A 25,633-nucleotide genomic window follows, 5' to 3' on the forward strand; every position below is an offset into this window, starting at 1 on the left:
ACCTGAGAGCTTGACTATTAATAAATAAAATAATTAATATTAGCAATGAGTGCATCCCCTGAATTCTGTAGAAAATGGCAAACCTTACAGACAGGTCCTAGGAGGCAGGTAATAACTTACTCCTACAAGAGGATGTGCCCACCCTTGTTTTGCTCTGTCTTTAATTAAAAGATCCTTAGTATAAAGGAGGTATTCAGTATCTGGCAGAAATGGGCTCAAAAAACTAGATGGGGCTTTTCTAGCATCTTAAGAGAAAATCCTTGTTTGTTCTTCCAAAGCAGCAGCCAGTGCAGTGTTGAGCAATTCTGCTGCACGGTGCTCCCACCCTCCCTGCAGCAAATGAATGTGATGATTTGGGGTCTTTAACAGCCCTGTGCAGCTTTTTAAAGAAGCATTGTGCCACCCATTTCATTTAAACCCTCATTTTGTGAGGCAGGAGACTGCATATATATTGCTGCATGAGTCTGTTCACCTGCAGCTCTCCCCACCCCCAGCTTATGAGCATGATTTCCTTTTATGCACTGCTCTGTCACAGCTTGGCAAGTTTCCCAAGACAGTCCATACCAGAGAGGAGAATATGGCTGCTGAGCGGTGTAGACAGGAGAAATGCCTTATGTAACACATTCATTTAAATACTATGAAATGTTGAGGCAGGCGAGACATAACTGAAAGCAAAATGCAGCCCTTAATCTCTAGCATCAGTTCTGCTTGCCCTCACCATCATCAGCATCTAATAGTCACTGCCTGTCTCCATTCACATCTCCATCTTTTTCAAGAAACTGCCTGCGGCGGAATGTACAAACAGCTTGGTGAGCGGTTTTAGGAGCAGGGGTTTTATTTTTTTTCCATTCCAATTCCTCATGAGCCTCATGAGCATTTCCCCACTAATATGCCTGTGGCATCATCAGGTGTTTAATGAGAGTGATGTTGCCTGAATATTATTGTTTTTATAGCTCATTTTGTTTTGACAAGTCTTCAGTTCTGTGGCAGTTTATAGTGTGCAGACTTCTCCTTCCTATATCTGACTTAAAGAATTTGCAGAAATATTATCACAGAGGTACTGTCATAAAACCTGAAATAATTAATTGTCAACATTCACTATGTTTGCGTGCAATATGTGTTCAACACCACAGTAGTTTCATGACATCGATTAATTATTTTCATGCATTTCTTTTGTAATACTGAAGCACCAGGAATAGTCCATCAGGCCGTGTCTCAGATAGCAGTTCAGTGCAATTCTGCACAAACAATCCTGTTGGCTTCTTTTAGCAGTTCCCCAAAAGACCAGCTTGGACTCCAACAGGCAGAGGATCACAGTCTTGTTCCTCACATCCAGAATCTAGATCATTATATGTTGTACTCAGACAAAAACTGCCAGCATTGTATCTGTAGAAAACAAGGCTGCTAAAATTATAAATCTTGAATAGACACATACAGTGCCATTTTAGCCTCTGCATTTTGTCTACATGTTGACTGTGCTGCACCCATTTCTTTACTGATTAAATTAAATGGATACAGGTTTTTTGTACAGACAAGACCATAATTTTTACTTAGGAAAATGCTATCTTCATTTCCCCTATTGTATGGATGATTAGTGCTGACTAGTGCATTTATTGAACAGCTGTGTCTTAGGCAAGAAAAATGGTGATATTTTTAACATACCAACTAATGCCCATTAGGTTCTCGCTTTTATATTATCTTCCAAGTAATTTTACCTAGTTTGGGCTGCCAGTGCATGTTTTATTGCAACAGTGGCAGAGCCTTTAAAACAACTGGCTGCTGTCAGGAATTTAACTTGCTTGCCTTTACTAAGATGAGGGGAGTTATTTGGGCGAAGGACAGCAAAGGTACTCTTGGTGCTTCCTTGTGTAATGTGTGTCCTGGATGACAGTAAAGGGGAAGAAGCTGCACCTCTCTGCAGTCCCTTTTCTCCTCCCACTGCCGCAGTGTGACTGCACAACCATTTTGCTCTTGGGATCCCCCATTGCTGGTTACGTGCAGAGGCCCCAGAGGTCTGTGCCTGTGTTCCCAGCACAGACATAGGCAGTGGAGCTGCACAGCTCCAGGAGTGGATGATGTTAACAAAATGGTCATTGTATACATAGCTGCTGTTTCAAATGTTCATATCCTGGCTTCCAACGACTCTATTTTTATGTCTTTGTTTATATTTAATAGCTGTTAGAGTGGTTAAACGGCTTTATTTTGGAAACCTTGACATTTCTTTTGCCTGTACTGAAGCTGTAAAGATCAGAAACAAAGATGTGCCTTTTTACTCTGTTTCTTCTGATAGGTTTTGTCATTTTGCAACTGTTGTTCTATTAGACTTTGCAGAATTTGGACAGGATTCTGATCTCCTACAAAGCAACACACACACTTATTATAATGCAGAAGCAGGTTTGGGATCTTTTTTCTGATTACACCATGCTGAGTGCCATGCATGAGAAATTAGAGTCTGTCTGTTATTATGTGACCAAGCAGCTACAGGAACTTCTAGTGAGAGCTTTTAAATACTAGTAAAATAAAAACCAAAACAATATTCCCATGAAGGAGAATGCAAAGTACAGGCTCTCCTTCTGCAAGTCTCCCAGGCTTTGGAAGAGAATGATCAAATCTAGACCAGGCCAGTCTTCTTAACAATTCCATTGAGGTAAAATATTAAACAAAGAAAAATTTTGGGTTCTTCTGCAAGGTCATTCATGATAGTTCCTTTTTGAAACCAGCCTAGGTTTTATAATAGGTTGTTTTTCCTCTTAGGTGCACAGGTAATCACTCACATGGCATTTCCAGTGGGGAACTCCCCAGACCATTTAATTTTCATGCTCCTACTGGCAAATGGGATTTTTTCCGTCAGCCTTCTCTCTGTGCAAGTAAAATATCCTCATCCTGCTCAGAACAAAAGAACTGCCAAGTGTTGGGAGGCCAACCCACTTTGTCCCTTCTGTCCAGTAGACATGCTCCTGTGCTGCAGTTCATCATGTGCCCTCTGGGCTCCCTGGGAGAGGTCCAGCTAAGATGCTGCAGGAAAATTGCTCACAAACCTTCTCAGTGTCCTGCACACATGCATACAATGTGGACCATCTCCACTCCTCAGTGCCTTTCCCTGAAGCACCTCTATACCTGTCCAACTGAGCCATATGACTTGGCCTTTACACTACCTGTATGTGCTCCACTCACACCTGTTCAGCACCATCTGACCATATGGCTCTCTGGTTTACAGTGACATTGCCTTCATCACCTCCCCAGTTTGCCCTCTCCACCTGGCCCTGGGCTCCCATCTGCAAATAATTTGGCCTTCTCAGTCTTTCTCCATGTTTGGGAGGCCACAGCTACAAGCCAAGCCTTTCCTGCATGTCTTAACCCAAAGGAGGATCAGCCACCTTCCTTCCTGGAAGGAAAGAGTGACACACACACACCCCTTCTCCCCCTCCCCCATACGGTTTGCAAAACAAAAGGAGAGCACTACAGATTCGGTTTCTGAAGTGAATGCCTGAGTGGGTCATCTCAGAATGGACTGAGAGACCACACAGGCTATCCCTAGGAACGGATCAACAGGCTGCTGCAGCAAGATCAGAAAGGTGGTGACTGATGAGGCTGTTTACATAAAATTAGGGGGGTGTAGGTTGTGAGCTGTATGTGGAATATGTGTACTGATGTCACATGAGTACTAGAAAGGTTTAAAATGGTATTCTGGTGCTAATGTGGGATAGATGTACCTAAGAGACCTGGAGACCTAACACAGCATGCAGGGACAGCCCCTGTGTACCTACAATGATTCCCAACCCCTACCTTGATTCCCAACACCTCTGCATTCCAGAGCTCCCCGACATTCTGTTGCCCCAGGCTGTACTATACAGTGACCCTTTTCAGCAGGAGCATAAAAGGGCCAAAGCTAACATGCCTGGGGTTAAAAATGTTGGCTCTGTGTCCTGCATGCTCACCATCGTTTCCAACCCTTGTTACCATCAGGTGTCATCAGCTCCCTGAACTACTGTGTAGCACTGTGATCTCCTGTTGCTGGGTCCTAGGCAGCAAAAGCAGTATGTTGTCTCAAATGGCATCTTCAGCCTCTCTGCTCTCAGCAGGCTGCAGAGCTGTTTGATCAACACAAGGTTTGACAGTCAGGCATCATTAATTTTCCACAACCTACTACTTGAAACTCCTGAAAGGATGGGCTGTCACTGTTCCTCGTAGCCCTTGCTGGCCTCAACTGCCCTCTGCACTGTCCTGCTGCAGCTCAGGAGGGCTGCATGCCTCGAGCCACTGTTCTCCTTCCTCGGGCCCAGGATTTAAATTCTGTCAGCTCTGTCAGGGAAAAAAGGGAATTCTCAATATATAATTATTTCTTTTTAAAGGATGAAATAAACTGTAAAGCATTAATGATGGAGGAGATCATACACAATTCAGGCGTAGTGAGTACCCATTGTCTTAAATTAATCCTAATAAGCACTGTTTTCCCCAGTATGTGCCATTTTAACAGTCACTGTGGAAAGCTGTGCTTCCTAATGTACTATCACAAGTGTGATGATACCCTTCTCTTTTGGAAAGTATAATTGATACAATGTGACAAAAACATGGTTATTGCTTATTCGTAAATGGGATACTTTAAAAAGTCCTTTCTTACATTGATTGGATTAAATTACTTGCTGATTAAGGCATCTACATGAAATATTAAACCACTATTATCTGGCTCCTATTAAGATTCAAAATCAGGATTCTCTTTTGTGCAGAGTAAGTAAAAACTGTTATGCTATTTTAGAGCAGAATATAAATGGGGTAAGTAAAAGTCAGAGGTATATTTGAATAAAAATTCACACATAACTTCTTAAAAAGAAATTCTAGTATGCTTGGGATGGAATTAGAGAGACACATTTGATACACTAACAGATAGATTTGAGTGCTTTCTGGGAGTGTTCAGACATAGCTGCTTCTGCTGAAATTCCCAAAATAAAACTACTCTGCTGACTATTTCTGCTTTTACGGATACCTCATTTTTACTCTATGAATTATGTGCATGCTCCAACTAAAAATACACTTCCAAAGCCTTATCTGAGTCCATTTCCACACACTTTGTTGGAATCCAGAGCCAAGGGCTGTGAAACTGGGACAAATTTTAAAAGTGAACATGACTGTTCTTCTAAGTTTTCACTCTCTTTGAGAAACCTATACCTAGCATAGTCGGCCTACTGAAATAACTATTTTAGAGTTATTTTAAATATGTACATTTTTGTTAGTAGGAAAATTAGTACTGGAATTTTCTTTCTTTGAGCCTGATTGAAAGTCTTTGGAGTTATTTCACCAAGCTTATAATGAGACACATTGTGCTCCTATGAGCTTCACACTAAGAACAGTAGTATATAAGACAAGATCTGCCTGCAAATCCCAAACCTAGGACATTTTTCCTGAATGAGATAATGGCAAATGAACTGCTGTTCAAAATAATTCCTCTGACAGTTTAATCAGGATGTGATCTGGAAATACTGGATGAACAAGGGAGAAGCAAAAGTTTTAATATAGCTTTGATCAGTGCACTGAAGATACTTTTTGGCAGATGGGTGGTAATGGATGTGGTCAAGCTGAGAACTAAGCGATGCTTCTTTTCTTTTGGCATAGAAAGGGATTGCCGGAGAGGCTGGAAAGTAAGAAGTTACTGGATAACAAAACTCTCATTATAATAACCCTAGGTTGTAACTTGCTCTTTTCATTTTTGTTAACATACCATACCATACACTAATTCTGTACAAGCACACAATTTGATAAATAATTCTTCACTATTGCATATTAACTCTCGGACTGTGTAAACTATCACAGTTTTATATAGTTTTTCCCCCCTCCTTTTCAGGATTCAATTACAAAGATGTCTGTTGTCATGCCCTGAAGATATATACTTATCTGTACACTACGATATAGTCTAAAAAAGCTTTTGTAGTTTTTTTTTAGCTTTATCTCTGATGTTAGAAAACTCAGGTATATTCATAATTAATTGTCTTGATCAAACCCAAACTCTTTACAATTAAGAAACAAACAGAAGGTATGGCATATCAAACAGACTTTCTGCTGCTGTGATCTTACCTAAACACAAAATAAGCTCCTCACTACTTCCACATTAATAGTAATAAAATGTGTTTTTGCTTTCTTTGCTTCTTCTTCAAATACCATTATTGTGTCTTCCCATACACAAACCTCTGGTGCTTTACAAACAAACAGTAGTAAAGATTTTTGTAATTGTATGTGTCAAGCATAAGGACAAGAGGTTGTATGTCCATGTGACAATGAAAGAAGTCAGAATTGCTGACATAGCAATTGCCTACCAGGCAGAACAGCAGGAAACTGAGGAGAAAAGAAGGTGGTTTGAAATCCTGCCTGGTATGTAGTTACACTGATACACCGGCAATGATTTTGACAATTGAGAGACACTGCTTATTTTTCAAGTGCTGCCAAAACATACAGAACTTGCTTCTAAAGTCAATGAAGTTTTTGGTGAAAATGTCTTCCCCTGGACACCTTTGTCCTGACTTCCGTCTGGTCAGATAACTTGGAAGTACAGAAGTGGTGGGGGTTGGCTAGCAAAGCCTCTTCCTTTTTGTGAGGGTGTTGAAATGGTGTTTGTCTGAGGGAGGTATTTTTCCCATGTTGTGCCGCCTCTGTTCCTCACTGGACGTATGGAAATCAAAACTTTGGAGATGGATTGTGCCTGAAAGGATTATTGTCAGGAATTCCCTGCTTTAACATTGCTCCAATCTCTAATATGTGCTGTAGACATGGATGGGACCCTGGTGCTAGTCACAGTGCTGGATGTAGGAAGAAGTGTGGTGACACAACGTGAAGGAGACAGAACATGACGCTCTTCAGGTCTACTGCAGTTTCCTTCTCATCACTAACACTTGCCAGCATAGGACAGTCATGGTGAAGGTCAGGCATATGGCTGGTAGTGGTGGGAACTGGACTCATTTATGCTGTGTCCTCCACAGGGGGATGTTAAGCCTACCAGCGTGACACCTGAACCAAGGATCTTGAAATTACTATTTCTGTCTTCTCCCTGTGTATCATTTTGGCAGTATAATGCGAACTGACTCATCAGACTGGGTTAAGCAGAGCTATCACCATTTATACATATTAGATCTAGGTCCTTTTCCATCATCTGTTGAATGCCAGTTTATTGCCACTGCTTTCTTCCTCATACACTAAATTACAATTCATCAACAGACTCAGGAAGAAATCTGTTATGGTTTTGTTGCTCATAGCATATTTTCATATATTAATACTTCCTGTGTGTGATGCAAATGGCAACCCTCCAAGGCAATACATTGTTTTTAAGAAGGTCAGTGCTATAATATATGGTGGTATTTTCCTACAGTAATCAGATTTCTTGTGGTCTTTGAATTCTGTGAGACTTGAGCTCAGTAACTCAGACATGAGAAGAGTTGTCAGATCCTCCTGAAGGGAGCAAACATGCAGGCTTGGCTAGTGTCTTTGCAATATGGGATGAATTAGAATAGCGCAAGTTGAAATAAAATATGCATAAAGACCAAGGTCAATTAATTATTATCAAAAATTAATTCAGAATTTGTAATTGATATTTACTGTGGTGGTACCTGTGGAACAGCTAAGAATGGAGCTTGGTGTGCCAGGCAGACAGTGCTGCCCCAGCCGCTGCCCCTCTCTGGTCAGTGGCAGATGACAGTGACACTCCATAGTGGTGAGACTGAAAACAGGAGACAACTGTGGCAGGCTGGGGCCGGAGCTGCTGTCCTCTGACAAAAGCTGGTTTGTAATTGCCAGCAGAGGCCTGGCCAAGGGGAGCAGATCTAAGCAACAGACATGGGATTTTTGTGCCATTGCCTATGGATAGAAGCTGAGCAGTGGGAAACAATGGCAGTTGTCTTTATTATGTAATCTGGGAGATCTTTTCCTAGCTGGGAGATTTCAAATACTTGTAATGGTATGACAGTTCTAAAGACAGTTCAGGGTGGCAAGCAGTAATATTTCCCTAGGTATGCTTTCTAAATACCCTTTGTTGCAAAATATTTCATTTCAGGACTAACCTTATCTAGGGATCACTTCTAAGAGAACCATAGGTTTCATGGCTACTGGTTTTAATTTTACCTATACCTTCTTACTGCCTTCTTACTGTTTTACTGACAATTCTAAAAGTTTAATCACATTGACAAAGATGACTAGTGTACCTTGATTTATAGCAGACACTATAAATTTATAAATAAAATACATTTTTTTTATTCTGTCTGAAAAATAGACAAGACTAGACAATCCTTTTTAATTAACATTGACAACTGTATTTCAAAAGAGCCTGTGAAACAAGCAAGCCATCAAAACATAATCAACAGCTCAAACAGCAAAAAAAATAGTTAGGAAAAGTCATTTTTCCTCTTCCAGTTTTTACCATGTTGAAATAAGTCAGACTGCTCCAATTAATTCTGTTATTAGTTCTTCTAAAATTTCAATGGAAATAATTACTGTTTGTTGAAACAACCAGTACATTGATGTCCTAAATTTGTTGATATTAGTGAAATCAGTACTATGCCACTGTAAGAAAGGCCAGGAAACCAGAAAATCTCTGTAGGGTGAAAAGAAAAACTCTGTGGCAAGCTGAGCAATAACACACAGATACCTCTCACATTATGTTTCTGGGTGCTTGTTTTTGTAGTTATGATGGTCTAAGGGCAAAGACAAGACAAACTCGTTAGGTAAAGGTAAGAGATTTTATTTATACAACCATCTTAGCTTAAAAAAAATCCCAACATTGTATCTTAGGTACTCAAAAGCTTCTCTACTTCTTCAATTTATACTGGTGAATTTAATACAAGATGCTATTTTTTCCTATAAAGCCTGTTTTCTTCTGAAATTCAAGGAATTATTTCAATTTTGAAAATCTTATGCAAGATAAAATTGTTTACCAAAGGCTACAGTATGAAGATGAGATCAAAGTAATATCTGGAGAATGAAAATGGATGGGTTAAATGCAATGTATCCATTACATGAGTTCATTTCTATTTTGTAAACCATATAGGCTTAAATTCTTCTACAACTGAAAACTGTATAGTTTAATATTTTATCTGCCATTGTTTTGGTTGCTGTGCACAGGATAAGCAGAATAAGTTATTATTGAAAGAAATGTGTCGACTGAAAATGAAATTTTCAAAGAATGATGCATACAGCAGCTATATTTCCATGGTGAAGCTTTTTGCATAGAGTTAATGAAGTGCTTGGGGTTCTAGGGAATAAAAGGTGCTATATAAATGTAAGGAATTATCATTAAAAAGTTTTTCCCTCCAGGCATTTGGGATTTCTCTGTGTGTTACAAGGAGGCATCTGCAGTCTTCCTGCATTCTAAATACTTCAGCTTAGACCTGCTCCAACTCTCCCTCTGCAGCTCCAGCTACAAAAATGTTTATATGAAGAAACAGTTTCTAAATTGGTTTTGGTTAATCATATTTTGCTGCTGACTTGAAAAAGCATGCCCTGGTTTAGGCTTGTTATAGCCATGCTGAAAAGCAGGAGGAACTTGGTAGCAACCTTCTCTCGAGAGGTTTTCAAATGCTGTTTTTACCATTATTAGGCTTGTCTGCATTGGTAGAGATTTAATCCAGGACACAGCCAGAATTCCTGCAAACAAAAACCCAGCTGTGCTTTTGCTTCAGATGCCTGGCTTGATTTTTGAGAATTCTATTGTATGGTTCTTTGCCAGCCACACATGTTCCTTTACTGATCTTAGAGTGCCTTGTCTGTTCCATGCACACATGCAGTCCCAATTTTATGTCATTTTGTGTATATTTCTCAAGTCTTCTTAGTCCAACGTGCAATCTTTTCACATGCTGTAAGTGGCAATAGAAGTGGAATTAGAAATTGAAATAAGACTTCTGATATCACTGGACATAATCTTTTCCCACACTGCCATTTTGATGAAATACAGCATTTATGTGCTCTATTAATTCACACCAAATGTGGATTTTTTTCTTTTGTTCCACAGATTGTGTGAATCATATTTTTTAGAGTCCACTACTGCTAATGGAATTGGGCCTTTTAGATTAAAAAGATTGCTAGGTATCTTTAAACTCCTCATAAATTATGGGATTTGGAAGCATTAGAACTAAGGCTCAAATTTCCTTGTGCTAAGCATTTTACTTGTTCACAAAGAGATGTGAAATACAATAAAACACTGCATCTTCTTCTATAAAGCAATACTTTTATAGTATTTGGTGTTTTCCTTCAACTGTTAATTGCAGAATTGAAGCAAGAATTGCTGTTCCTTATAAGTTATCTGCTAGGGGACAAAATCTACTTAAGTAAGTGTGATGACCTTCAAAAGATCATGCACATAAAATATATGATATCCAGCAAGAGGCATTACGGTAGTATTAGTATTTGCTTTTTCATGTTTTTATTTGCATTTTGATTAGCATGGAGAGCATATATGATTACAGATCTTACACGAAATCTGTGGATTGCACAAGATGATAATGTTTCTTGTGTTTAAAAGCAGTGGAAAAACTGTCCATACATGTTCCAAAATACCAGAACTCAATTTTATAAATGCATATTTTCAGAAAACAAGCTTAATTCTCAGAAGAATAATATTAGCACTCATTAGGGGACTTAGTGCTTTAGGGTACTGTTAATGAAATTCATAGTCTTTTGCCTGTGGGCTATCAGTTTGAATTGTCTAACTCAGTGGAGATTAAAAATTGGCCTATTTAATGGCCTTTTAGTCCTTTCTAATGAGCTGAGTTTGGTGGGTCTCAGTCCCACAACATAAACCGTTTACAGTGTCTTCTCCTAACTGGCAAGCTCCAGAGGAACCCCCAAATTTAATGGATTCCAGAGAAAATTAGTTTTTGGTACCATGAAAAAAAAACAAAGAAAAGCAAAAGCCTTGATACACACTGGTTACACAAACACTAACAAACATATTATTTTAAATGTGAAGTGTATAATGATATATAATGTTTATAAATTAGCAAATTAGCCGAGTATGTGACATATGTTGCCACACAGCTATACTAAATATAACATGACAAAGATTCCCAAAGGCAATATCTACACCTGTGCATAAGATCACCTCAACACATTAAATGTTTAAATGTCTCTGGGATTCACTTTTATCAGAAAAAATAGGATCAGAACAGATATCTGAATAGTAACTGCAGTTAGAGAAAATTATGCTGAAAACAATTATTACCTAGTCTGCCTCCATTACGTCACAGTAGAGTCAAATGCTTCTACATTTTTCCTATAGATATTTAACTTAATCTTTAAGAAGATACTAATAACATTTCCAGAACCTTGTAGAGAATATACGCCTGTTTTAGTTATCTGTAACTGTTCCCAATGTCTAACCAAAATTTTCAGCACAGTTTCACTGTTAAGTTTTGCCCTGTCTTCAGTGGACTTAGTGAACAATGTATTTTTCTCCCCATAGTCTTTTATTCTCTAGACTAAAAAATCTCATACATTCCTATTTTCAATTAGGGTCACATTTTTTAAAAATGTTGATTTTCTTTCTTCCCTTCCTTGTACTGTATTCTATTGGGCTCCCTTGAATGCAGAGACCAAATCTGAACATACAGATGAGCCTTTACCAGTATTAAATATGAGAAATTCTTCATATGTCCTATATATGACAATTCTGTTTACACATCTCTCTGTACTGCAGCTTTTTTCACAACAGTATGACATTGTTGATGCATGTTCAGTTTGTGATTTTCTCTGATCCCCAGCCCCTTTTCTGTAAACCTGGTGTTTATTCACATGTTCCCAGTCTTGCAATTGTGCAATTGTTATTTTCTTGCTTAAATGTTGAAGTTGGCACTTGTATTTATTCAATTGCATCCTATTTCTGCAACCACTTTTTCAAGAATATTTTGAATTATTTTATTGTGCTGCATCATGCTCCCAGCTGTGCCAGTTTGGCATTGCTGGCACATCCAGTGCATGTAAGCTGTACTCTTGTCACTCATGTAATTAATTGGACTTGGTACCAGGCTCAGGACATGCCCACCTCCAGGCAACCCTGTTTGCTGTGTCCCACTGTGTGTCACAGTGAAGCATTGCTGATGTGATTCTGTACCACTGCAGGCACTGTGTTACCTCTTTTGCTTGCTCAATTAATAGTTCTGTGGGATGGTGTCAGACCCTTTACTTAAGTCCAGCCATAACAGATCGAGGGCTACTCACATCCAGGGCCTGTTATACTGTCAGAGCATGGGATGAGTTTGGCTTGATGTCATTTTCTTAACTACTCCACGTTGGCTGTAACTTACCACTTCATTAGCTACCTAAAACTACATTCATTAGCTACTTAAAAGATGTGTGATTATCTGCTTCAGTACTTTTCTGGGAATAGAGGCTGGTATGATTGACAGTTCTTGGCTCTACCTATTCCCCTTCTGTCAATTTTATGTGCCGTGTTTTAAATCTTCCTCTCTCCTGGAATTTGTTGTCCTCTGAGCACCCTGACCACTGCTCGCAGCTCTGACGTTGCCTTTTATCAGCCTCTCTAGCGGGAAATCCTCTGGGCCTGGCAATCTGAAGGGAAAAAATTTAATTCATCTAAGCGGTCTCTGCGCATTTACCATTCCCCTTTGACCCAGGATTTCCCTCAGCAGCACCGATCTGAGGGGAGAATGGCACCGGGTGTTTCCGCTTTCCCGATGTCACCTCGTGGCCTCCCGCCCCCCGCACAGGCGACGGTGCCCGGGCCGAGTCCCCTGCGCTCAGCTCCCCGCGCCCCCGGCGCTGTCGGCAGCAGCCTCCGCCTGCGGGCACAGCCCGCGGCCGGGGTGCGGGCCCTGGCGCTCCGGGCGCCGTGCGAGCCCAGCGGTGCGGGACCCCTGGTCCTCCGGGCGCAGTGCGAGCCCAGCGGGGCGGAGGCGGTGCGGGGCCCTGGCGGTGCGGGGCCCTGGCGGTGCGGACCCTGGCGGTGCGGGCCCTGGCGGTGCGGGGCCCTGGCGGTGCGGGGCCTGGCGGTGCGGGCCCTGGCGGTGCGGGGCCCTGGCGGTGCGGGGCCCTGGCGGTGCGGGGCCTGGCGCTCGGGGCGCGGGGCGGGCCCGTCCCGTGCGGCGCCGCCTCGGGCGGGGCGGGGCGGGCTGTGGCGCGCGCTCCCGCCGGGGGCAGGGCGGGCCGTGCGCGTGCGCGTCTGTAGGCGCGCGCGGAGCGGCGGGGCGGTCGGGAGGCTTGCGCGATGACGTCACGGCGGCGCGCGCAGGACGTAACCCCGGCGTGACGCACAGCCCGGCGAGCCCGTGAGTTTCCCGTTACGATTTATTTTGCTGTGCCGCGGCGCCGCCGCCCCCGCCCTGCGGCCGCGGGGTGCGCTGGGGAGGCAGCGGGCGCGCCGGGGCCGGGCCGGGCCGCCCTGGCGGCGGGCCGGGGAGCGGGCGGCTCTGCCCCATCCTGCCGCATCGGGAACATGGCGGCCGCCTCCGACCTGGTGCGGCACCGCGGCTCGGCCGCAGCCTCCCGAGCCGGGGTAAGTGGCCAGGCCGGGGCGGCGGCGCGGCGGAGATCGGGCGGGCGCGAGAGGCGCTGCCCTCGCCGGCCCTCCCCGCCGCGGCCCGCCGGGTCGCCTCCCCCCGGCCCCGCCAGCACCCCTCGCCCCCTCCCCGAGCCGGCGAGCGGCGTCCCCGGTGCCCCGGGCGGGCGGGACACAAAGGGCTGTGCCGAGGAGGGTTCTGTGCGATCACATGAAGCGGCGCAGCCAGTGAGCGCGGAGCGGGGAGGGGGAGCGGGGCCGCCGCCATTGCCAGGCGCGGAGGAGCTGGGCAGCCCGGGCCGCCGCTCGGGGCCTGGGGCCGGGCAGCACCGCCCGGGGCAGGGGCAGCCGAGTAGCGCCCCGCGGGCGGGGCCGGGCCGTGCTCTGCTCCAGGGTGGCCGGGGTCGCCCCGCGGGGCCCCGCAGGCTCCGGTCCCCTCCCGCCGACCGCCCGGCGGGTCCCGCGGGGCCGGCCGCCCTCCGCATCCCCCGCCGCTGCCGCTCGCCCCGCGCTGCAGGTCCCACCGGCGCTGCCCGCCCGTGCTGCCGGACTGGGACAGCGGTAATGTGCACTCTGCTCCTTCCCTGCCCGCTCGCCGCGGAGCGTAGCGGCTCCGACCCGCACGGTGTCGGTACAGAGGGCCGGCGAGGGGTACTGGGCGGTGCACCCTTCCGCACAGGGAACGTGGCGGGGCTCCCGGAGCAGAGGTGGTTTACAACAGCGAAGGAAAAGTTACAAGATCAGGTATCACAGTCGTGCCTTCGGGCTCTGAGCTCCTTCAGGATCTGGCGGTTTCTCTGACAAAGTTTGTGTTACGTCAGGTTTCAGTGATGAACGTCATCTTGACAAATGTAACTTATATGAAATGTGGAAAGTTTTTTATTTCTTATGCCTTGTGTGTAACCTTCAGTCAGTTGGAAATACTTCTGTTATAGTAGTGTGGTCTGTAAACTGACATCTCACGGTGATAATGAGAAACAAGTGTGGTATATCAAAATAGGTTTCCAGTGTCATACAACTCTGGCCCTTTAAGGAAAACCTCATTTGCAGTGACACTCTGATTCCTGCTCCCCTTTCTAGCACATAATTTGATTCTGAAGATTGTGTCAATGAAGTTTGCTTTCAAACGCATATGGGGAATGAATGTGCACCAGACTTTAGAGTAAGAAGCCATTTCATGCTGTACAGATTAATGAATTAACACATGGGATAAATGCTCCTAAGAGGCTGATAAGCATTTCTGGAATTCTGCTGTGGAATTGTACCTTTTACTGAGAACTTTGTGCAATATATTATTTTTTACATAAATTGCAAACTAATTTTTTACTCAAATTATGAAACAAATTTCAAAGAGAAGATTCTTCACAGTGGAGGGTGATGTGCTTCAAAGCTTTGGTAACTTAATGTGATTGTTCTGTCTAGAATTCTTTACTACCTGACTTGTGCAAGGCAGGTGATTTGAGGGCAGAATAAATGGACTGATTAGACAATGCAAAATAGATCTGGGGAAGCTTTTAGTGGGTCACTTAGGGTGCAGAGAAAATGCAGCAATTTTATTGAAGAGGAGTTTAAGTAGAGTGCATGAAAAAGCATTGCAGTGTGACAATCCTATTACACTGACTTATAATCAGAGCTGATGTTGCAAACCTGCCTAATGCAACTGCAGAGGGATATGGTGCAGAGTTATACAAGAATTAACAGTGAGAATTGAAATTAATAATCTTCAAAATACATTTTTAAAATAGTTTCTTCTGATGTCTTGTATTCATTCCAGCAGATTTTTGTTATATATATATAAAAACCTACTCAAGACAGGAATTTTGCAGAGGAAAAAATAGTTGTAATGTCACCAAAGTAACCTGACTTTTCCTTAAATATGTATTTTTTCTTTTGTTTAGTCTGTATGGTATTTTTTAAATTAAAAAAGCAACCTGGGTACATAGCACTGTTTAAAAAAAAGGAATGTACTTCTCTAATTTTTTGTTTGTTTGTTTCATGAAGTCCAGCCTCTGATTTCTACTGAGTAACACCAGGAGGAATACACTGGGAAAATATGAAAGTTATTAAGTGCCTGATAAGAGAATTGAAATCCCAGCAGGTGACCTGGCGAGTAGGAGGTAAAGGCACTGACCACTTAGAGCATCTTTGTGAGGTTATTTAGTACAAAAATGATTGATCGAAGTAGGAGCACCAGCAACTTAATAAACAGGATGTTAAGAATGGCAATGCCTTCCACATTAAAATAACTGAATTTGATATGGACTCTGAAGTCAAGGGTGGTTAGTGGAATTTATTGGGCAATAGTTTGTGCTTGCAAGTATTAGCACAACCTACCACTATGTGTACTTTTTTAATTCAAGCCTTTTTGAAGGCAGTTGTGGAGAAAATGGAACTGAAAAAGGAATAAAATTTTCCACAGTAATAAAACACTCACATACACACAGTTACTGGTTTCAAATACTTTCAGACTTTAAGCCAGCTTGCAAAAGATCTGAGAACTTAAAACTGGAAAAAATACAGGATAGTTGTCACTTGCTCTTGAACTTCACCAAAAGTTGGTTTGAATTACAGGTCTTTAAACAGTTGCCAATTCACTATATCAGTAACTAACTTTGCTCATGTTTTTACAATTTCAAGCAACTTTTTGTCTTCAGCAAAGTTAGAGGACTGCCCTAAGATACTTGTTTTACTCCCTGTATTATTTCAGTACCACTGGTTTGCTCTAATGTTAGTTACTGAAGCTGAATTGAATTAATTTCCTCTGTGCTCTGGATTGCAGAGAACTTTGTATTACGTATCCAGAGATTGGGAAGAAAATACTTCCATAAAATTTAAAAATGTTGCATTCACTTAAATTGGTTTTGAGCCTGGGTTAACTTGACATAATTTCCAAAACCTAATACCTTCAGATGAAAATAGTGTTCACCCAACTACAGAGTGTAAAGATGTTCCTGGTGAAATAAAGCAAAACAGGTCTGTCTTCTCTAAAAAATGTATTTGTTGGTCTTGGGCCCTCTGGCTATAAGCTAAATCTATAAGCTCATTTTTTATAATTAACATTTTTATTTCTGCATTTTTTTTTCAGTGTAGATGCAAACTTCATTATGGTATTGCATGAAGAGTTAAGTTACCCAAAAAAATCGTGAATGTTTGTCATTCTGGCTGATACACATAAAGATACTATTGAACTATTTGAGTTAAAGAATTTCATATAGCTTGTAGTATCATAAAAATATTCTTTTTATGCATAATTAACAAAAAAACCCAAATGCAAACAAAAAACCCACATGCAATTTCATGCCTGTATATGTTGTGCCCCTTAGATCAGGTAATAGGAACCTTTCATACAAGCAGTGATGGTAAAAAAGTCATGCCCAGGTTGTTCACAGAATGGTAAAAAGCTCTTTGAGGGCAAGGGTGTGAAATGATCGCTTTGCCTTCCCCGTTACGTAAAACCAGACACAGATACAGTGCACCTCTCCAGTGTGGGGATCCCGTGAGATGTAATTTCATGCTCAAAGCACAGTTCTACATCAAAAAAGACCATGTAATGAGTTTGCATAAACTTCTAACGTGTTTTTTCAACATTATAGTCAGGTGATGAGTCATGTTACTTACCTAGTATGCAACGAGTGTCATGTAGTGAGTATTTCGTCGTGGTACAAAGTCTACCCAGAATCTGTAGTGTTTACTCTTAAGTGGACTTGCCTCACTGCGGGAGAGCAAGCACTTTTAAACTTCAGGAAACAAAATGACAACAAAAAAACCAACTATCCAGTTCTGTTGCATTTCTGTCACACTTCAACTGCGCAGCAGCTGTTGATAAAATGTTGCAGCAATGCCCTTAGGTTGCCATTCACGTTAAAGGGAGAAGACCAGGCCTTAACAGTGAGTATGCATGTTTTGGTTACACTAAATATTAACTGAATTCATACTTCCAAGCAAACTGAGTAATACAGAGAACTCTCACTTCAGCAGAAGTAGTTTTAATACTCATGGTATGGGAACTGATGGTTCAAACTAAATCCAGATGCTGGAAATGGAATTCTCTAGTTGACATTTATTGATTGATTTTGAGTGCTTAGTCTTACAAATAATTAACTAGTTTAAGAATGATGGGCTATTTAGTAATTTTGTATTTCTAGAAACATAATGCAGTTTATGTGAGGTTCAAGCTCAAATCAGTGTAAAGGTCAGATTGCTGGGCCTGTTGCTGGAGTTTAGTAACTTTTCAGTCTGGTGAACACTGAGAGTTAAATACTTACCATACTTAATCAGATTTTTTTTTCATAAGGAGACATTATTTTGTGAGTCAATGACTATTTTTTGCTTAAGTGACTACTTGATAGTGTTACACTCTTCACAAAGCAGCTGGAGTAGGGGAGGGGATGCATCTTGGGAAGCAGGATGGAAGGAATTACAGGTGCCTTATTGGTTGGTCCAACTGTAGCTGAAGACATGAATCAAGATTGTTGAGCCTTCCCTTTTTCTGGACCAACTGTTCACACCTGCTTGTAAAAATACTTCCCACAGCAAAGTATACCTCTTGTGTGATTTACCTTTGCAGGCTTTTACCTGATGCCTCCATTTTTAGTTTGAATAAAATACATAAGGAATTCCATAACAAATATATAATTGAAATGTAGTAATGAGTCCCTCCTGCCTGCTTTGTCACAGAATAATAATTTCATAGTTGGTAGCATTGAGTTGTGCTTTAGTCTATCTGCTTTCCCAGTGGGGCTCTTTGGTATGGACAGGGATGGGTTTTCCAGAAAAGGCATAGAGGAGGAGGTCAGGGGGCTGTTCTATGAAGCTCTTACTTATGTCTGCTCCTGAAGCGTGGCAGCTCTGGAGCTGCTCCTTGCTGCTGCTGGTAGGAAGTGTTCGGTGTCAGCCTGCAGTTAGTGGGGCCATGGTTGGTGGGTTTTTTGTTTGGTTTGGATTTTTTTTGTTTTGCTGCTTTTCAATGAGTGTTCTGGCTGATAGCTTGCTTTTTTTCTTTTTTAGCTTCAGCTTTTAACTTCTGAAGTGGCTGTTGTCTCAACGTTCCTGTTGTTTGCTCTGCTTCCATGTGGCTCTCCTGGAAGCACACTATATGATACAATTTTTGATGACTACTTTTGGAAAGCCCTTAATGTTTATAATATTTGTTTCTGATACTTTTCTGCATTTATTTCATATATAGGTGTATACAAGAATTTTGTGACTGCAGAGTTTCAGAAACTGTCTCTGATATTAACTTAATTTTCCAAATTTATTTTGTTCATTCAGAAGAGTTTGAAAGTTTATAGAATTTGTAGCCCAAAATTAGGCTCCTAACAATCAAAACAGTGGTTGTAGGGTATTGTATTTATCCTTATTTTATTTGCAAAAAACCCGTGTGTTCTTATAGATGTCCTTAGGAGCCTTCATCAAAGATGCTGTTCCACCCTGTGATATTTGGTGGGGATGACAGAGAAGGGGAGTATTTTTTCCAACAGCTGTAATTTTTGGTTTTGTACCGTAGCTGTGAGTGTATTTTCTGTAAGAAAGTCTTGATCGTGTGTCCTGTGGCAGGGGGTGGGAAGTGACAGTTGTGCAGCTGACTCCTTGCAGTTCTCTCCCACAGGGAAGTGAGTACTCTGCCCTCCTCTGCTTGCTTTTTGTAACGTATATATTAACATCAGTTGAAATTGCCTAATCTTTTCTATTATTGAGCAGAAGTTAAAAACTGAGAATCTGTGGCATGTGATGAAAATAACTGCACTGTATATAAGTTATAGTGAGTGCTAGAACTCCAGAGTTGCTTTAAAAACTGTTTTTCATCTTGTAGGAAGTTGAGAGCAAAATACTAGTTAGAACACCCTAATCAGGTATTTATTAACAAAAACTATATTGTGGCAGATTTTTTGCTGGGGTAAAAGGAGAAAGATAAGTTGGGTGGATATGGGATAGTGAATTAACCTGGATAACAACCTGCACTGAAAAAACTAGAGGAGTTTGGAGCACTAACAGATGGGCAAGAGTAGAGCTTGCACTTGTGGAATGCAAACTGAACTGAAATGCTAAAGAAACTGAGGTGGATAGCAGGTACTGTCTATTGTGTATTCTTTCTAGATCTTTGCTTTGGGGAAACCTTTGAAGATTTGTTTTGTCTGACTTCTTTTCTTACAAAAGTGCTCGAGGGTGGTGATTGTCTTTTTCTGCATCCTCATAAAGCCTCAAATGTGTTGGACTGTAGTGACATGAATGATGAGAAGTATTAGACTTGCTGGTGAGCTGCTTTAGCATGGATTTTCACAGACCCTTCCTTTTGTTAGGGTTTTGAAATAAGGTAGGTCTGTCACTGGTATTCAGTGCCATGTTCCCCTTAATGCCAGGCCCTTGTTCCTGGAATTTATAAGTGGTGAGAATTGCTGGTGAAGTTCACTGAAATTCTCACTGCTGTACATGTGGCTGAAAGTGCTGGTGGAGAGAGAGGTCCAGTCTATTTCCTGGCATGTGTGAGGCTTGGAGAGGAAGAGGAACAGCTTGTCCAGAAAAAAATTCATCTCCAGGTATCTCTCTCTACAATTGTAAGACTGCTGTTGGTTTCCAGTGTTTTACCCGCGCTAGTGAGCACTGAGAGGCATAAGGGAGAGAGCAAAAGTAGAAATGATACTTGGGAAAAACCATTCATGTTCCTATATAACTGAAATGTCACACTATTTCCAAAAATACTATACAGGTACTGTGATAATTCATTTTTAGCAATGTCTTTTAGACACAAAAAGCAACTTGGGAATTTGCCTTCCACTTTTTAGCCCACTGAAGTGGTAGCAGAGGTGAGCAGAGATGATGATGATGATGACTTGTCTAGCAAGGATATATATCAAAAACAAACAAAAAATTTGGGGTATTGTAATGAGAGTTTGTTTTTTTGTAGTAATTGCAGGAGTTTTATGTGTATGTGCTCAGTTTGTGTGTTTGACTATATGTTCTTTTAGGTATCTATAAACATTTCTATATAGACAAACAATTAAAAGTTTTAGTATTGTGTTACGGAACACCATACAAAGTTCCAAGTGAAGGCAGTATTTAGGATAATATAGTGACTTTTAATAAAATTGTGAAGACATCCAGGTTCTGTCTCTTCAGAAGTTCCCAGCTATGTCCATTAGGAAATTAGAGACATGAATTTATACTTTAGCATAAGAATTACTGCAGTTTCCCAGCAGGACATTTCTTCATGCCATTTGGAGAATTAATGATTAGTTAGTTCTTGGGGTTTGGTTTGGTTGGTTTTTGTTGCTTTTTTTCTGTGAAGCCATTTAGAGAAAAGTAGGTTTGTTTGACTTCTGCAAGGTGATCACTTTGGTATTTAGGATATTGGGTCCTGTTTTAAATTGAGTTCTATTTAATCTATTTCTAATAACTTGGCTTTAGGTCCATCTGGTGAGCTGGTCCTGAAGGATGCTGATGCATTCTGTTTTCAGAGGATGTATATACAAATGAGGGAGGATTAATTAGTGGTCACTTGTGTTGTGGTTTCCATGATCTTCTTAAAGTCTTCTTCCAACTTAGTAATATTAATACTAGGACCTGGGGTGCTTTTGTTCAAAGGAATATCTCTGTGATTTCACTTCCATTTTGACAAACAATTTTATCTTAACTTTCCATCCATTTTTAAGTAATTTTCTGGAATGACATTTTCAGCAGGAAAAAGTGCACTGATTTTTGCATTCTTGAGGTTGTACTTTTTCCTCATGTTTTCTGTCATTGTAGTTTTATTTGCATTTCTTCCTGTCCTTAAAGGACATCGTAGAATTCAGAAGTGAAAACTGAGCCTGTATGATGTTAAGTGGCCGATTATTTGAATGCAGAAATATTAAAAATTATCTATACTTTTCCATTCAAAATTCACACTGTTTTTAATAAGACAATCCTATTGGTGTTAAAAAAACACCCCATGCCTCCTTCCCTCTCTCAAAAACCAAACCACTCCAAACCCTGACCAGAAAACAATAAAAAACCCCATCCCAAAACCCCCTTGGCTTTTCCTTAGTCTTGCCTTAAGTACAAGTCTGAGTATTCTATGACTTGTTATACCTCATAAAAAATCAGACACAACTATCACTCTTTTCCTCTAATTATTGTAAATTCTAAGTAATTTTCTGAAAGATTTAAATATAGTCAAGGAAGAGCTTTGGTTAGGAGATTCTGAAATCTTAATTTTGGAGAAGTTGACCTGTTCTCTGCTGTAACTTCCTTTGCTTTCTGTTTTATTTGTTCTTTGAATTTCTGTACTTTTGTAAATTACTTCTTACATTTGAAGTAATACCTTATGTATTTGTGTACTTTTATCAGTTCTGGAGAATCATTCATGGCTATTCTTTTCTCTGAAGCTGTTTAAGGAAGTAGGAACAGAGTAAGTTCTGAGCATTTTTATCAGAATTGCTTTAATTTAGTGTACTTCTATATATTGCCCATGAACTTAAGGAAAAGTTACTCTAACTCATTGTATCGATTCAAACCATAAGATTTCACATTCATATATATTCTCTAAACATTTAAGTGATGATTTATTTTCTTCAGTGTTCCTACCGAAAACAAACACAGAGTGACTGGAGCTAACCATGAAAATCTATCTTTTATGCTGACAGAATTCCCAATAATGAGCAAAACTGGTAGCTCTGAGGCCAGTCAGTAGGCAAAGAGTCAGCTGTGTTTATGGGCCCAAAAGTAGGCACAGAACCTTTCTTGATGTAGATCACTGAGCTTTTGGGATGTATTAGTCATTGTGGATTTATGAAGCCTTTGCACAAGGTATTCAGGGAGTCATTTTAACTGTGGGTGCCCAAGACAAGGGCCAAGTTTCCTATAGCATAGAATATCTCTTGCATTTGTTTTAAGAAGCTTTGTTATTAGTGGAAATAACACAAGCTGTTTACTTGCTAGAAGAAAGTATTTCTGCCTTGGGTAATGTGACAAACTTACAGGTTTCTTTGCTTCTGTTAGAAAACCCTGTAAATCGTGTCTGTATTCTGAAACAGAGTAATTACGTGAGTGGCTTCTGCCACCTGTGTATATGTTTTATACTCTTGATTTTATGCAGCCTTAGTCCAGGCAGATCCAGTTCCTTTGTGTGATCCTGCTAATCTGGCATAAAGTGTATGAACTAAGCATGTGTGGTTTTTTTAGTTTCAACCAGATGAGGTGTCCAAAGACAGCCAAGGGGCTGGATATGCACAGGTGGAACTAACTGGTGTGGCATGCTGGAAATACTGAGTTTTAACATTTGCTTTTGTGTGTTTGGGAGAACTAATTCAAGTAGCAACAGAATCTAAGGTTGAAATATTTTGCCCAATTGATAGCTAAGCAAAAGGAAGTGAGCAATGGAACCACGTCCACAAGCATTTAAAGAGTTCAAAGCTAAAAAGAAAGTTTAATGAAGCCCTAACCTTATTTGGGAAAAACTGTTGCTGGAAGAATGGCAGTACTGGAATTCACATTTTTAGGTGATTGTTATGTATGGTTATTCCCTTTGTATGGGAACATTGATTATGTCACAACTTAGTCTTATGATAAGGAAGCTGTTTAGGAGTTACCAGTGCTTTTTACAGAGACAAATACTCGAGGAGTGTCAACTCTGTCCTCTGCTGGAAGGTACTGTCATAAGGATATCAGAATAAAACCTCTGCCACACTCATTCAGCGTTTAGCATAAACCTAACTCCATTTTAAATGTAAGCCCTTACATACGTGCAAAGGTTTGTGAATACTTAGGAAAATCTAAGTGTACGTGAAATCCTCAGGAAATTTTTGTTAGATTCTACATTTCTGTGGGCACAGAAAATCCGCTTCCTCTGAGGCCAGGAACAGGAGATTCCCTCTCCTGCCATGGTCAGGAAATGTCAGAAATGCTGTCTAGACAGACAACAGCAGGCATTAGAGCTCGTGATCCCAGCATAGCTACCCTGTCAACTGGAACAAACTTGTGAGGAACTGAATTTGGACTTAGGATCCTGTTTTGTAGGGGGTACTTATGTGCTAATACTAGTTTGCTATTTCCTTCCATTGCTGTTACAAATATTTATGTATTTCACTTTCTGTTAGTGCTCTGCCACCACTGCTTTCTTTCAAACTGTCATGACACAAGAATGGGAGATTTTTTTAAAAGAGAAGAAAACTGTGTAATTTATCACTAATTTTGAGCTGTAGGATTTTAGGCTCTACCTTTTTTAAAAACTGTGTTGCAGTCTTAAGAAAGCGTTTCAAGTGTTGTCATTTTTAAGACTGCAGAAATGTAGAGGAGGAGTTCGAAATGAATATATGTATGCTAGTTCTTCTTAGAACGGTTTTGTAAATGTAGTAAATTCAGATATGTCACTCTACTAAGAAATCACTTTTGGCTCCAGCACCTGCTTTGATTTCCGATATGTGGTCTGGGAAGGGGCTCTCAGTGGCCCAGGTGATCCTGGGATGGGCTGCGTTCTGAGCACCTGCAGGTGAAAAGGATGAACTGCAGCGCTGCTCTCAAAGTATCCTGCAAACTGGGTGGTGTCCTAACGCAGGGTTTGGTGGTTAGCGTTTTTTTAAAAAGCAGACTGCCACACTGTTACATTTCCATTAGTGTTAACTGAAATTGTGTCAAGTCCAGCGTTAGGGAATATTTTTAGGTAAGTGCGTGGACTAAAGCCTGTCTGGAGGGAGGTGTCTGGAGAGCATAGCGAGAGAATCTGCTGAACAGTTTGCTGCCCCTGGGTGTATACAGAGGCTGCAGGAAGGGCTGTTGGCTTTGGAACAGTGTTAAAGCTGAAAAGAAAATGGCTACCAGAAAATCTTGTTGCTACAGTAACAACATGGCTTGATTATTAATGTGCTGCTTTAACTACTGTCAGAAATATTCTGTGAGATACTGCTTTTCAACAGAAGTGTCCTTAATGGGAACAGATATTTTAATCCATTTAGATTTTAATGGATATCATCAAGTTTCTTGTTTTAGAATGTCAGTCTATTTTCTGGAGAAATTAATTTCTAGTAAATATTTTTAGGACCTCATTACTACACCAAGAAGTTGCTTAATGTTTTAAATTTTAATAATAAATGTGTTGTCCTTATAAAACAACTTGCAGGAAAAAACCGCAGTCTAAAGATACTATTTCGCAAAATAGGTGGAATCTGGTAACATAATTCTGGCTTTCTGAAATGAAACCCTTAATGTTTTTTTCTGCATACCGCAAAGCTTTTTTAAAGATATATTTTGATTTAAAAATAAATATGCCTGACCTACACCCTGTTTAAAGGTTTATAAGGATCAGATATTATAGTATAGACTGGAGTCTGCTTAAGGAACTATATTTTATTTCATAAGGATGTAAGTGTATGCATTGTGTAGTAAAGTCTTTGCAGGTTTTCTACTAATAGAATGCAGTTATGTTGATGAACTTTAGAGTTGTGTATTGCAGTACATCAGGAAAAGGGTATGTCAAGTTCAGTGAATGTGTTAAGATTAATTGATGCATTTCTGTCTCTACCAGGATTCCAAGGTAGCAGATTGATGGCAGGTATGGACTGAGACTAAACTGTGTCTGCTCTTCATCAGACTGCCATATGTGTAACATGTCCCATACCTAAAGAAGATCCCGCTGTTTTCTCTACTTTTTTCAGCTTTTGGAAGGTTTTGGTGAAGTCCTCTGTTGGACTTGCCAACTGAAAAGGCACTGGATTCTTTCAGTGGAAGTGGGACTGATAAACTATTTACAGGCATATGTGCCAAATACACGCAGAATAAAACTTTGAAGTTCTAGAGAAATGCATCGTATGTAAGACAGATGTTTGAACTGTAGAATGTTGCTGCTTGGTGGTACACAAAACGTGATGCACTCATTTGATGTACACAACCTTAGCTTGAACTTGTTTTATTCTTATGCTTAGCTGGCCTGCTTCATGTTTTTGTAAAAATTCTGTAGTTTTGGAGAAAGGGAAGGATGACACTACAAATGTCTAACACCACTGTGTAGTTTGGTGTTTTAAAAACAAATCTTGAATTAAAGAGACAATTTGCTTAAAATGAGTGGCCTCAGATGTTTCTAAAAAGCTTGCCTTTTTTTTTCTTTAAAGACACATGATGTATGGTTTTGACTTAAGGCTGTTGGTTCCTTAGAAAAGCACTGTGATGTATGAAGTG

The 25,633-nt window shown here is 40.9% G+C and overlaps 1 protein-coding gene across 11 annotated transcripts in view; it reads left to right on the forward strand.

Annotated features, from left to right (window-relative positions):
* The window catches only part of ZNF644 (zinc finger protein 644), a 78,301-nt gene that overhangs the window by 19,598 nt on the left and 33,070 nt on the right, over positions 1–25,633 (forward strand). For 4 of the 11 annotated variants that reach the window (XM_071565522.1, XM_071565516.1, XM_071565528.1 and 1 more), the window contains exon 1: positions 13,195–13,256. The exons of 2 other annotated variants lie outside the window; for them this stretch is intronic. The gene's annotated coding sequence lies outside the window, so the exon portion shown is untranslated. Of the gene's footprint in view, positions 1–13,194; positions 13,257–13,281; positions 13,484–14,113; positions 14,231–17,181; positions 17,375–25,633 lie in introns of those variants that run through there. 5 more of the 11 variants (XM_071565519.1, XM_071565526.1, XM_071565525.1 and 2 more) reach the window with 4 other exon arrangements.

This window comes from Pithys albifrons, chromosome 10 (assembly GCF_047495875.1).
Source record: "Pithys albifrons albifrons isolate INPA30051 chromosome 10, PitAlb_v1, whole genome shotgun sequence".
In the NCBI taxonomy this organism is placed as follows: Eukaryota; Metazoa; Chordata; class Aves; order Passeriformes; family Thamnophilidae; genus Pithys; species Pithys albifrons.